Genomic DNA, 12,283 nt, shown 5'->3' on the forward strand with positions numbered 1-12,283 from the left:
GGCACTATGTTTTCAGTGTTGGACTAGGACTCCAAGAGACCAGGGTCTGAATCTCTACTATGCCATGAAAACCCACTAACTGACTCTGGGCAAGTCACACCCTCTTAGCTTTAAAGCACTGATTCCCAAACTTTGGTCCTCCAGATGCTTTGGTCTTTGAATTTCTGATAGCTGGCCAACGTGGCTGGAACTTCTGGGAGGTGAAATCTAAAACACCCAGAGGACCAAAGTTTGGCAACCTTAAAGGAAGGCCAAGGCAAATCCCCTCTGAACAATTCTTGCCAAGGCAACCCTGTGATGGGCTCAAGTCAGAATCGACTTGACAGGGCATAACAATAAGAAGAGAGAGGAAGAAAGCTGGGAGAATAGACCAAGTAAATGTGGAATCGGACAGGCCTTTTGTGAGCCCAGTTGCCGCACAATGACTCTCTTGTCTCCTCCTTGTCTGTTTTGCTCACATCGCCCATTCTTAAATACATTCTCCCTTGATGCGTCATGAAAAAGCAGGATGGGATGGGGGCGGGAAGTGGGGAGAAGCACTTCTCTTTTTCTAATTAAAGACAGATCTTGAAGACAAATAGGGCCACTGTCTTTTTTTTTCCCACTGAGAAGGAATGAGAGGAGGCTGGGGTATGATCACATGGAAATAATAACTTTGCCCAAACCAGTGGAGAAATCTTCCCTTTGCAGTTGGCCTGTGTTGATGTTGTTGTTGTGTGCATCAAGTCGTTTCCGATTTATGGCAGCCTTAGGGTGAACCCATCATGGGATTTGCTTGGCAAGTTTCTTCAGAGGGGGTTTACCATTACCATCCTCTGAGACTGAGAAAGTATGAATTGCCCAAGATCACTCAGTGGGTTTCCATGGCTGAGCCAGGATTCAAACTCGAGAGTCATAGTCCAACGCTCAAACCACTATACCAAACTGGCTAGAGGAAAATTGGAGCCCTGCCGTCCAACTTCCCATTGTTAGGCAATTGAGGAGGCAGGGTTTGTTTTCCTTGGGTTTATTTGAACAGATTATTTGCTTTGGGTTTGTATGGTGCTGGCTGCAAAAAGAGGCTGTGTCCTGCTGCTTTGATACATAACATGCAGCACATGGGATTCAGCTGTCGCTAACTTTCTGGTTAAGTGGCTGCAGGATGGCTGGAGGGAGGTGGGGCTGGATACTCCCTGTTCACACTAGCCTTCTCCTTTTCTACAGTATAAACAGACTTATTTTAGAGACTTGACTCATAGCAGCATTCCATAACATAGTTAAACCAGGCAGCTGGGAATGCGGTGCACTCCGCAGAAAAACACCCACCGCATGGTGCTTTCTCACACTGTTTCTTCTTCCTGCCTCCTCTCCTCCAAAGCTCCAGCACAAGTACATCTTTCTTTTTTATTAACATCCGTAAACTACAAAGTGCATGTTTTAAAACATGTCATTCTTTTTTTAAAAAAGAGCAAAACGATCTCATGGTCTTGATACTTACCCAACTTTCCATCGTGCGCAGGGTGGAAAGAAATAAATACTGTCATGTCCATGTCACTCCCCAAATTTTTCCTTATTGGACATTAAGGGGAAAGGTTAGTTTCTTGGTACATTGTACACTGGAGTCAAAACAGAAAGAGTTTCATCAACAGCACTAAAACATGCTTGATATTTTTTGATCTTGGTCCTTTTCATTTGGACCAAGATATATGTGTGTGTGTTTGTGTGTGTGTGTTTCTGTCTGTCTGTGTGTACAATTTTTCTTTCAGTAAGAGCTCCCCTAAAGGCACCAGATCTGTCTGATCTTCAAAGCTAAGCAAAGTCAACTCTGGTTAGTACTTGGATGGGAGACTGCCAGGGAATACCAGGGGCTGTATTTCAGATGAAGGAGTTGGCAAAACCACCTCTGCTGTGTTGTTATTGTGTGCCTTCAAGTTGTTTCAGACTTCTGGCCACCATATCATGATGTTTTCTTGACAAGAATGTTCAGCTTGTCCTGCATTAAAAGATTATTGTGAGATTCAAAATGCTCCTCTAAGCCTCTTGCATGAATAAAATTGTTACGAATCTTCGAGTGGGAAGAATTCAGTTTCGAAGTCCTTTGAATGCAGCGAATGTAGCCTGTGCATGCTTGGCTGAGAGAAATCAGAGAAACCCTGCATAATTCAATCATCACCTTTCCAACCCTTCAATTAGTAGAAAGCCTTTTGGAATGAAGTGTTCATTTGCATCCTGTTTTGTCCTAGAGATGTGCAGCCCGCTGTGGTTTCAGACTGTCACTTCGTAAAATTTCACATTACAGTTGCTGTCGTTCCCTTTTAAAGTCGCTTCCTTTTTACGGAGAATTAAATCTGGGTCATTCCAAGTATTTATTTCTAATGTGACTAATTCAAATCCACCTCTGCAGTTCGGCAATTGAGGTGAACGAACAGAAGGGTGCGACTGTAGAAGAACATTCAACAAGAGCTGTTATCCTGAAAGCCATACCCATTGCCAGGAAATATATGTGAGGGCGGCACAGCGGATGCTATGTTTTATCCTTAAACATTTTATTTATACACTCATTAATATGGTAAACGGGGGGGGGGGGGTAAGGAGACAGCAGATATTGATGATATCTTTTAATATTGTTATTTTAAATATATTTATATCAACTTGTAGAAGGGTGATCAAGCAATAAGCAGAAAAATGAGTGAGACACTTGTATTCCATTGCATTTGTATTACATTTTTCTGCTGTGACAGAGTCTTGTCACAAGGTCACCCAGTGTGTTTTATGGCTGAGCATCAAACCCTGGTCACCAAAGTCATAGCCCAATGCTCAAACCACTATGCCATGTTGGCTCCTCAGTTATCCAGCTTCTAAGCTGTGAATCAGCAGCTCCAAGGGCAGACATGGCAGAGGGGTAAGGACAAGAACATAAAGCTATGGATGCAAAAACTGAGCTTCTGGCTAAACATTAGGGGCATTCATAACTTCTTGATAGTAAGAGTTGCTTAACATGGAATAAGCGAGCTTCATTGCATTTTTTACAAGCAAAGGTTGAAAGCTGCTTCTTAGGAACACTTTAGCTGTGGATTCCTGCACTGGTAATGGGCTGGAATAGCAACTTATGAGATCAGAGAAGGAAACACAGATTGGAAAAAAGGGGTGCACTTAAGTGATTGGTGACATGTTTTAAAACATGCAAGTTGTAGTTTACGGATGTTAATAATTTGGGCTGTAGATCTTAAGTCTTTCCACCTTGTTGAGCAAAGGATTTTTTCCACAGTGTAAAAATAAAAAAAGCAACACAGAAGACAATTGAATGGTGAGTCGCTTGAATGTGTGCACTCATGTTAAGGAATTATTGCTGTTGTTAACTGCTCTTGAGTCAATCCTGGAGACCCTATTAGTATTAGAGAGATTTTGTAGCACCTTAGAGACTAACATGGCTATATCTTTGAATCCATGGAGACCTTGTGGATGAGACATCTCCAAGACTGTCTGACCTCCACTGCTCTGCTTAGGTCCTGCAAACTCAAACCCATGGGCTCCCTAATAGAGTCTATCCATCTAGCATGTGGTATTCCTCTCTTTCTATTGCCTTTCCTAGCATTATTGTCTTTTCTAATGAGTCATGCATTCTCATGATGTGGCCAAAGTACGACAGCCTCAGCTTGATCCTCTTGGCTTCCAGGAAGAGTTCAGGCTTGATCTGTTCAAGGACCCCTTTTTTGTCTTCTTGGAGTCCTGGATTGATGTTCTCACTATGTTTTAAGTCCCCAAATCTCTCTGAAGCAATTTAAACCTTGTTCCTGTTCACACTTACACCCAGTGGAAAGAAAATGGTGTTGCCGCCATTTCTGGTACCACTGCCATACAACCTGGACCAACTGGGTAGTGTACTCACACTACTGAAGATCCGGTTCACTCCAACACTTTAAAAAAGATGCAGTAAGGAACCCAATGTCAAGTGCACAAGGTTAAGTGGGTTTTCTGTCCCCCGTCCCCCCGGTGTCAGGTGCATTCGGGCCAGTCTGAATACTGTGGAAGTAACCGGGTTTCACATTGGGTTATTTCCATAGTGTGAATGCTCCCCTAGCCACTTTTTTTAACTGTTCCCCTTTCTCATATCTGTACATGATGATGGGGAATTTCAGACCCTGAATTTGCCAAATACCACCAGGTGGCAGCATCTGTGTGGATATTGGATAGATAGCACCATTTCTAAGAAAGAAAGAGCTGTAGTTTGCCTGTTCGCTACTGTGTCCCATCTGTTAGGGCTCCGACAAACTGAGTATTCAGAATTCCAGAGGGCTCAACAGCTGGACTGTCAGAAATCTGAGTTGCATCTTCATCTGCAAAATCTCTCCCCATCCAAGCACTCTCCCTATCTCTGCCCCTGACTCTTTCTCTCTTGCAGCCCTTCCATGCATCACTTCTGTCTTGGCATGTCCCTGCAAAGTCAGCACTTCATCCATGTCAGAGGGGAAAAAATGTTCTGCTCCTCCATTCAAGGGGCATCTAATCTGGGATGGACAATTTGCTGCTAGATGGCATCTTTGGGATGTGACCTTTCTGTGGTTCCTCTCCTGGGGAAAACAATAGCGTGAGCAGAATGTGTTGTTGTCGTTTGCCACAGGTTTGCATATCCAGAAGGGTTTAGGCTAAAGCTCTGGTGCCAGTTTAGTTTAATATTTACCACATTTGAATTACAATGATAATCAAAGCCCCTTTTCATAATAGTGGGAGGAGGAACAGAATTTTAAGTCCCTGTAAAGTAGCCAAAGCAATTAACATTTTACGTTCTTATTTATTTTAACATCATATGTATATGGTGACTTTGAATCAGTGATCTGTGAGGCCGTTTATCATTTTCAAACAAAAGTGAAACAAAACAAAACAATAACTGGATAAATTAAAAGGCTGGGTTTTCAATATTTTTGGTACTAAACATATTTTTAAATGTATGGGGCAGATTTAGGGACTAAGGTTTAACCTCGCCACGAAAAACTGCATATTCAGCACTGGGCAGGCACTCTTTCCATAGGAGGGGAGCCACAACTGAAAAGAATTTCTCCCTTGTTGATTTTTTATTTTGATATTTTAAAAATATTATTGATGACAATAAATAGTGGCAGCACAACAACACAACCAGAAAAGAAAAAGAAAAGAAAAGAAGAGAGAAACAATATACACAAACAACAACACAGTTGATCAAGCATCACATATGTTGGAATCTGGCTGGACAATTGCAGATTCTCACCTTAGGGTCGCCATAAGTGGGGAATGACTTGAAGGCAAACAATAGTAACAAACCTACAGATACGCATTTGCAACTGCTATGTATTTATGATCCCTGGATCATGAAGACCATGGAGAGATGGTCTAAATCCCACAACAACGCTCCATTCCACTATCAGTCAGGAATCAGAATTCAAACGTTTCCACTTCTCCTGACATGAGCACTCTTCATTTGTGTCAGGGCCCCTTTTTCTGCCCATCATGCTGATGATCCTATACAGTCAGCCCTCCTTACCCACAGCCCTTTTATCCACAGATTCAAGCATCCACAACTTGAACATACTTAATTTAAACTGACCTGGGATGTAGGAATGAAAAGTCCTTGATAATGCTGGGAGTTTTCAGGAAATAGTTGGTGATGAAGAAAACATCATATGGATCTCAATAATAATAATAATAATAATAATAATAATAATAATAATAATAATAATAGATTAATAAATATATAACCAGTTAAAAACACACATCCGTTTTAAAGAACAAATAAGACATGTTTTAAAATTCATCATTTAAAATTCACAATTTAAAAAATCATCACGATAGAACTGCCAGAAGAGCCTGGTCTTTAATGCTGTTTTAAATTCTGTTTAATGCTGTTTTAATCCATTAATGCTGTTTTAAATTCTGTAAAATCTGTATGTACGGAATGAAAACCTGGGACTTCCAGAGACTTTTTTTTTCAGTTGGAGAGGCTCTCAGTTCTCTGCACCAAGTTACTGCAGAAGTGTAGCCCTAAGCCTTTAGGCCAGGGCTGAGCCAAACATAAGACCACCTGCTGCTCCCGTCTGTCCCCAAGAGTCCCTGCTGTTACCACTGTTGACAGTCACACAACAGCATTGTCAGAGTATCCAAACAAGTGCTTCATTGTCTTTACATTTGTGCATGGGATGCACATGGAGTCTGGAAGTAACATGATGTGGAATGCGCAGAAGGATTGGAAAAAGGAAAGTAGATTTGGAGATCTACCATAGAGGGCCAGGCGGACCAGCCCTGAACACATGCCATTTACCACCTGAATTGGACTTTATAGTGTTAGCTTCGTCATCCCCTTTCCTAATTAGTACACACTTAGTATGCAAGAAGGACCAAGCTGGACCAAATCATATTGCTTTCTAGAGACTCTTCCACACAGCACAATTTCACACTCTGCAATGTACCTAAGTACAGTCGGCTCTCCATCTCCATGAATTTGGTATTCATGGATTCAACCATCCATGGGTTGAAAATATTCCTAAAAAATAAATTCCAAAAAAACAAAACCTTTATTTTGCCATCTTCTATAAGGGACACCATTTTACTACCTCATTGTATATAATGGGACTTGAGCATCAGTTGTGTGAACCACGCTCCGCTGCCGAACTGATCCATCGATTCGGATCACAAAACAACTTATTTGTAAGTGGGAATGTGGCCCAACATTATGTTAAGTAAAAGGTGATACAGGATTCCAATACATGGGGATTTTTTTTAGGCCACTAAAGCAGTGGTTCCCAAACTTTGGTGCTCCATATGTTTTGGACTTTCATTGACCAAGCCTGCCGGGGCTTTTCAGAGTTAAAGTTCAAAACACTCAGAGGACCAAAGTTTGGGAAATGCTGCGTTAACACTAATGTGGCTTTCAATGTGAATGTTTTATGCTGATTAAGGGGGAGGAATGAACCCTAGTGAAATACCATTTATTTTTTAAAAAGCAAAAAGATACATGCATATGTTACGGAATGGCCACGCCTTTTAATTCACACTGTTCAAAAACATGTTGTGTTGTGGGGCCCTGTCTTAGGGAAAGAATGGGTTCATTTCACATCACTTGAGATGCTGACTTTGCTTTGTGTTTCACATTTGACAACAATGTCTGCAACTAGCCACAGTCTTCTTTTTCTGTTGTTCCTCCAAGTGACAGAGCAAAGATGGCTCTCTTTCACCATCTTCTCCTTTGCCATGGCATGCGGGGGATGCGTACGGTTGGGAAAGAGTGCTTGCAAGAAACAAAGATGATTAGAAGCCTCCTCCAATGCGCTGCACATTTCCCTCCCATCCCCTGGTGATGGTTTGACAGTCCTGACCTAAATTAGGAAGCCATTGTCTTTGTTCAGTTCATTCAAATGACTTGAAAGATGGGCATCGAAAGCACAAGGGGCAGAAGGAGAGCCAGCTGGGGTTGCTGACCTCACATGATGCAGTTTAGGATGCTTCCCTGCAGAGATGGAGCAGAGGTCCTTTGGAAAAAAAATATTTCTTAAAAAGGAGAGCAGACATTTTGCTTTACTTTCTTCCCACAAGTCGATATATATTGATTGACAAAGGGATATATATCCCTTGGCACACTGAATGGGTTTTCAGTGGCTTCAGGCTCCAGATTAGACATGACAAGGGCAATAAAGTTCAACTGTGCTGCAACAAAATGTTTTAGTGTATAAAGCTACTGTGGAGGCAGTTGCTTCTAGGAAACTCCTTTGAACTCCATCTCACTCCCTCTCCTCTCAGAGTACAGCTTGTTTGTTGTTGTGTGCCCTCAAGTCATTTCTGACTTATAGCAACCATAAAAAGTGAAACTATCATGGGGTTTTCTTATCAAGATTCGCTCAGAGAAGGTGTCCCATTGCCTTCCCTAAGGCTGAGAGTGTGTGACTTCTCCACTGTCACCCAGTGGGTTTCATGGTCAAGCTGGGAATCTAACTCTGGTCTCCAGAGTCATAGCCCAACACAAACCACTACACCACGCTGGCTCTCTAGAGTGCATCTACACTGTAGAAGTAATACCGTTTGACACCACTTTAACTGCCATGGCTCATCCCATGGAATCCTGAGAGTTTTGTGAGGCAGCAGCACTAGAGAAAGCGAAACATCTTGTCAAACTACAAATCCCAGAATTCCACAGGATGGAGGTCTAGCATGTAGAGTGATGTCAAACTGCATTATTTCTACAGTGAAGATGCACCCTAAGTTTTCCAGGGTTCGATTCCCCGCTCAGCCATGAAACTCACTGGGTGACCTTGGGCAAATCACATGCTCTCAGCCTCAGGCGATGGCAATGGCAACCATTCTCTGAACAAATCTTGCCAAGGAAACCTCATCACCTTAGCCTCAGTATAAGTTGGAAACTACTTGAAGGCAAACAACAGCACCAACAAATACCTTAGTTTAGTGCAAGACTCCCAGGCTATGCTGCCCAATGATCACAAGATGGCAGCATCAAGCATCTTCCTTCCTTCCCTAAACAAAGAAATACCTTTTTTTTGTTAAAAGAACAGATGCTCTTGTACTTTACTTGCTGGACCAGAGATGCCTCTAGACGTCTTCTTTGATGCTAGTGATGCTGATCACAGTGATTTTGTCTAATTGGTTTTCTGGGCTCCCTCTTTCATACCGTCTCATCACCCCATTCCTCTCTCCATTCACAAATGTCTCCTTCTTCACAGAACCGTCCTTTGGCCAAGCGTTAGAGTAATTAAGGAAATAGCATTTTCAGTATACATTTCAGATTATGCTAAACAGCACTTGCAAACTGGATTCTCTCTCTCTCTCTCTCTCTCTCTTTGGCTAGGTGCTAAATATAGGTGCCAGCATATCAGATGATGTGATTCGTGCTTTGAGTAAGGAAGACAAACACTGCTGGTATTTTTAGCTGACGATTAATTAATCAAATTAGTATCTGGAAGTGGAAGCGGCAAGGGGGAGTGAGCATGTGTTAAAGGGCATGTTGTCAAATGTGCCAAATCACAACGTTTTCTTGCCAGGATTTAGTGAGAAGATATTCCTGTTTATTTATTTATTTTGTATGCTTCCTTCCTCCCAGCCAGGATCCAAGGTGGCTCACAAAGGCTTAAAAACAACAATAAAAGAGTATAATTTTAAAGCACAGTTAAAACACCATATTAATATAAGAAATAAAAAATTAAAATTCATAAGAGATACTAAGTTAAAAATATAAAACCATTAAAAACATACCAAGCAAACACCCCAGTAAGAAGCCCCCCTGGGCCATTTCCCATTACATTCATCTGAAGCTGAGAGAGTGTGACTTGCCCAAGATCACCCAGTAGGTTTCTATGGCTCAGAGGGATTTGAACCCCAGTCTCCCAGAGTCCTAGCCCAACATTCAAACTGCTATGCCATGCTGGCTGTCTCTGTCTTTATATAGTAAAAATACAGATACCCGCATGTCATGCTCCCTACTAACAAATGCTTAGACAATTTAATTAATATTCAGTGTTTAAACCAGTATAGGACCCAAGGTGACTTTGCTGTTGTCGTGTGTCTTTAAGTCATTTTTTACTTATGGTGACCCTAAAGCAAACCAATAACCATGTTTTCCTGGTAAGATATCTATAGGTGTGTGTGTGCTATTTCTGACTTATGACAATCTTAAAAGAGTGTTTCTGGGGCTGAGAATAGCACACACACACATGCAAGGTCAATATATCCTACATAGGAAAATGTCACATGGCTAAACCCCATCTTAAAAAGAGGCACCCTCGTCTTCTTCCCCTCACATGCAAGGTAAAGAAAGGTTCATCTAAATATGTTGGTCCACTAAACCTCAGACAGTTAGCCTTCGCAAAAAGAAATGCATTAATGTTATTTTATGCTTTTAATTACCAGAAGCCATATTCAGATTTCAGGCTTAGCACAGCGAAAAGTCCATAAAATCACAGCAAGAAAGTGGTGGTTTCTGAAGACATTTGCTTTTCTTTGCTGGTTTGGTTTTAGAAAGAAAGAAAGAAAGAGCCTCAGGACTTTTTATTTAAAAACAACAACAACAACACAGTGTATATTATCATTGCCTTGGTACTGGTATCTCAAAATCAAGTCATGTTCTGCTGATTTTTATCAGGAATTAATGTCATCAAATTGCAAAAGAGGGGGAAGAAATTAAAGCTGATTGATGGAAGACCTTTTTTTTAGGTTGTACCCAAGCAACTTCAAAAAACATTAAAGATAATTACTAATTATGTTCAACCTGGGCAAAACCAACAAACTGCATCACAGAGCTCAGTTGCATCTGTTCAGGACTTACAGTATTTTCCTGACAGTGTGAAATGCATGGAGAGTAAGATCTCTCCTGAGAAAGCTACAGGAAAGAGATTGCACCTACCACCAATGAATACCTGGTGCTCTTGTAGGCTATGTTTCAGAGGAAGGAATAGGCAAACCACATCTACATATTCCTTGCCTAAGAAACCACCTCTGCGTATTCCTTAAAATCCATGGAGTTGCCATAAGTCCACAGGCGGCATGAAGGCACACACACACACACGCAAAGGGGAGAAAGACCTTCCACTATAGAAAAGAGAAGTAAGTTCTACTGCCTGTTTACTCACTGATGCATCTCTTCACCGTGGACCTAAACATGAGGAAGAACTTCCTGATAGTAAAAGCTGTTTGATAAACTCCCTTGGAGTGTAGTGGAGTCTTCGTCCTTGGAGGTCTTTAAATAGAGGCTGGATGGCCATCTGTCAGGGATGCTTTGATTCTGTGTTCCTGCATGGCAGTGAGTTGGACTAGATGATCCTTGATCTACCAACTTTATGATTCAATTATTCCATTATTCCAGGAGACAAGGATTCAAATCCTGCTTGGCTGTGTAAACCAACTGAGTGACATTCAGAGGAAGGAAATGACAAACCCTCTATGAACAAATCTTAGAAAGCACTGTAATAGGTTTGCATTAGTATGTATGTTGCACCTTTGAGAGTAACTGAAATAAAGAAGTTGGGAGCATGAGCTTTTGTAGACTTCAGTCTATTTCCTCAGATGCATTAGGGTTAGCATAACTAGGAAATGATTCGACAATAGCAACAAAGTCTCTACAGTCATGTGCTCCCCCTTTCCTTCCCAGATGCATTCAGAGCCTATGAATTTTGGATTGGGACATTAACAACCCTGGTTCAAATTGCTGTTGAACCATAGAGCTCACTGAGTGAACCTTGGGTCAGTCATTCCATCTCAGACTGGCCTACCTTACCAGGTTGATATGAAGATAAAGTGAAGGAGAGGCATATGTGTTGCCTTGAGCTCCTTGGAGGAAGAGCAGGATATAAGTAATAAATAAAATAAAGTGAGTACTTCAGAGGAATGTGATTTCCTCCCCACTCTCCTTACCTGTTCCAGGAGACATAACTGTTTGCACTCATACTAAAGATTGGTTGGATGTGAAAACAGAGGAGGTTCAGTGCTTCTAGGACAGATCACCCTCTTACCTTTCAACAGGGCATGGTTCCTTTTTTATGAATTAAAATACAGTACTTATATTGACCCATGGATAAGCTGACTCAGTTTTTTGAGGGGCCAATTTTCTGACTAAAATTTCTAGACTTATACACGAGTATATACAGTAACTCTCCCTTAAACCACACTGGAGTCATACTAGAATAGAACAGATTTTATTCACCCCATTCTGAGTGTGGAGGTTTTACTTTTTTGGATGACACTTCCAAACACAACTATGAGCTATGGATTCTGGAAGATACAGGGAGATGCATTAAGGAAGTAGGCACAAGTCTAAGAAAACTCATGCTATCAGCTTCTTTCTTTCAGTTAGTCTTCAAGGTGTTACCAAATCCTTTGCAGACTGGATTTGTCTTTGAATTTGTCCAAACTCTAGTTACTTTAGAGCAAGTGTGGTGTTGTGTTTTAAGCATCAAGCTAAGACTCTGGAAACCAGGGTTTGACGCCCAGCTCAGCCATGAAACCCACTGGATGACCTTGGTTGACACCATTCTCTCAGCCTCAAGGGAAGACAATGGCAAATCTCTAATAAATCTGGCCAAGAAAACTCCTTTGTTCTGTGACTTCAACCTATGATGGTCCTAAGGACCCTATCATGGGGTTTCTTGGCAAATTTATTCAGTGGGGGTTTGCCATTGCCATCCTCTGAGGCTGAAACTTGCAAAGGTCAGTGGGTTTTCACAGCTGAGTTGGCATTCGAACCCTGGTCTCCAGAGTCCTAGTCCCAACACTCAAACCACTATGCCATTATTATTATTATTATTATTATTATTATTATTATTATTATTATTAT

Source organism: Sceloporus undulatus, chromosome 7 (assembly GCF_019175285.1).
Source record: "Sceloporus undulatus isolate JIND9_A2432 ecotype Alabama chromosome 7, SceUnd_v1.1, whole genome shotgun sequence".
In the NCBI taxonomy this organism is placed as follows: domain Eukaryota; kingdom Metazoa; phylum Chordata; class Lepidosauria; order Squamata; family Phrynosomatidae; genus Sceloporus; species Sceloporus undulatus.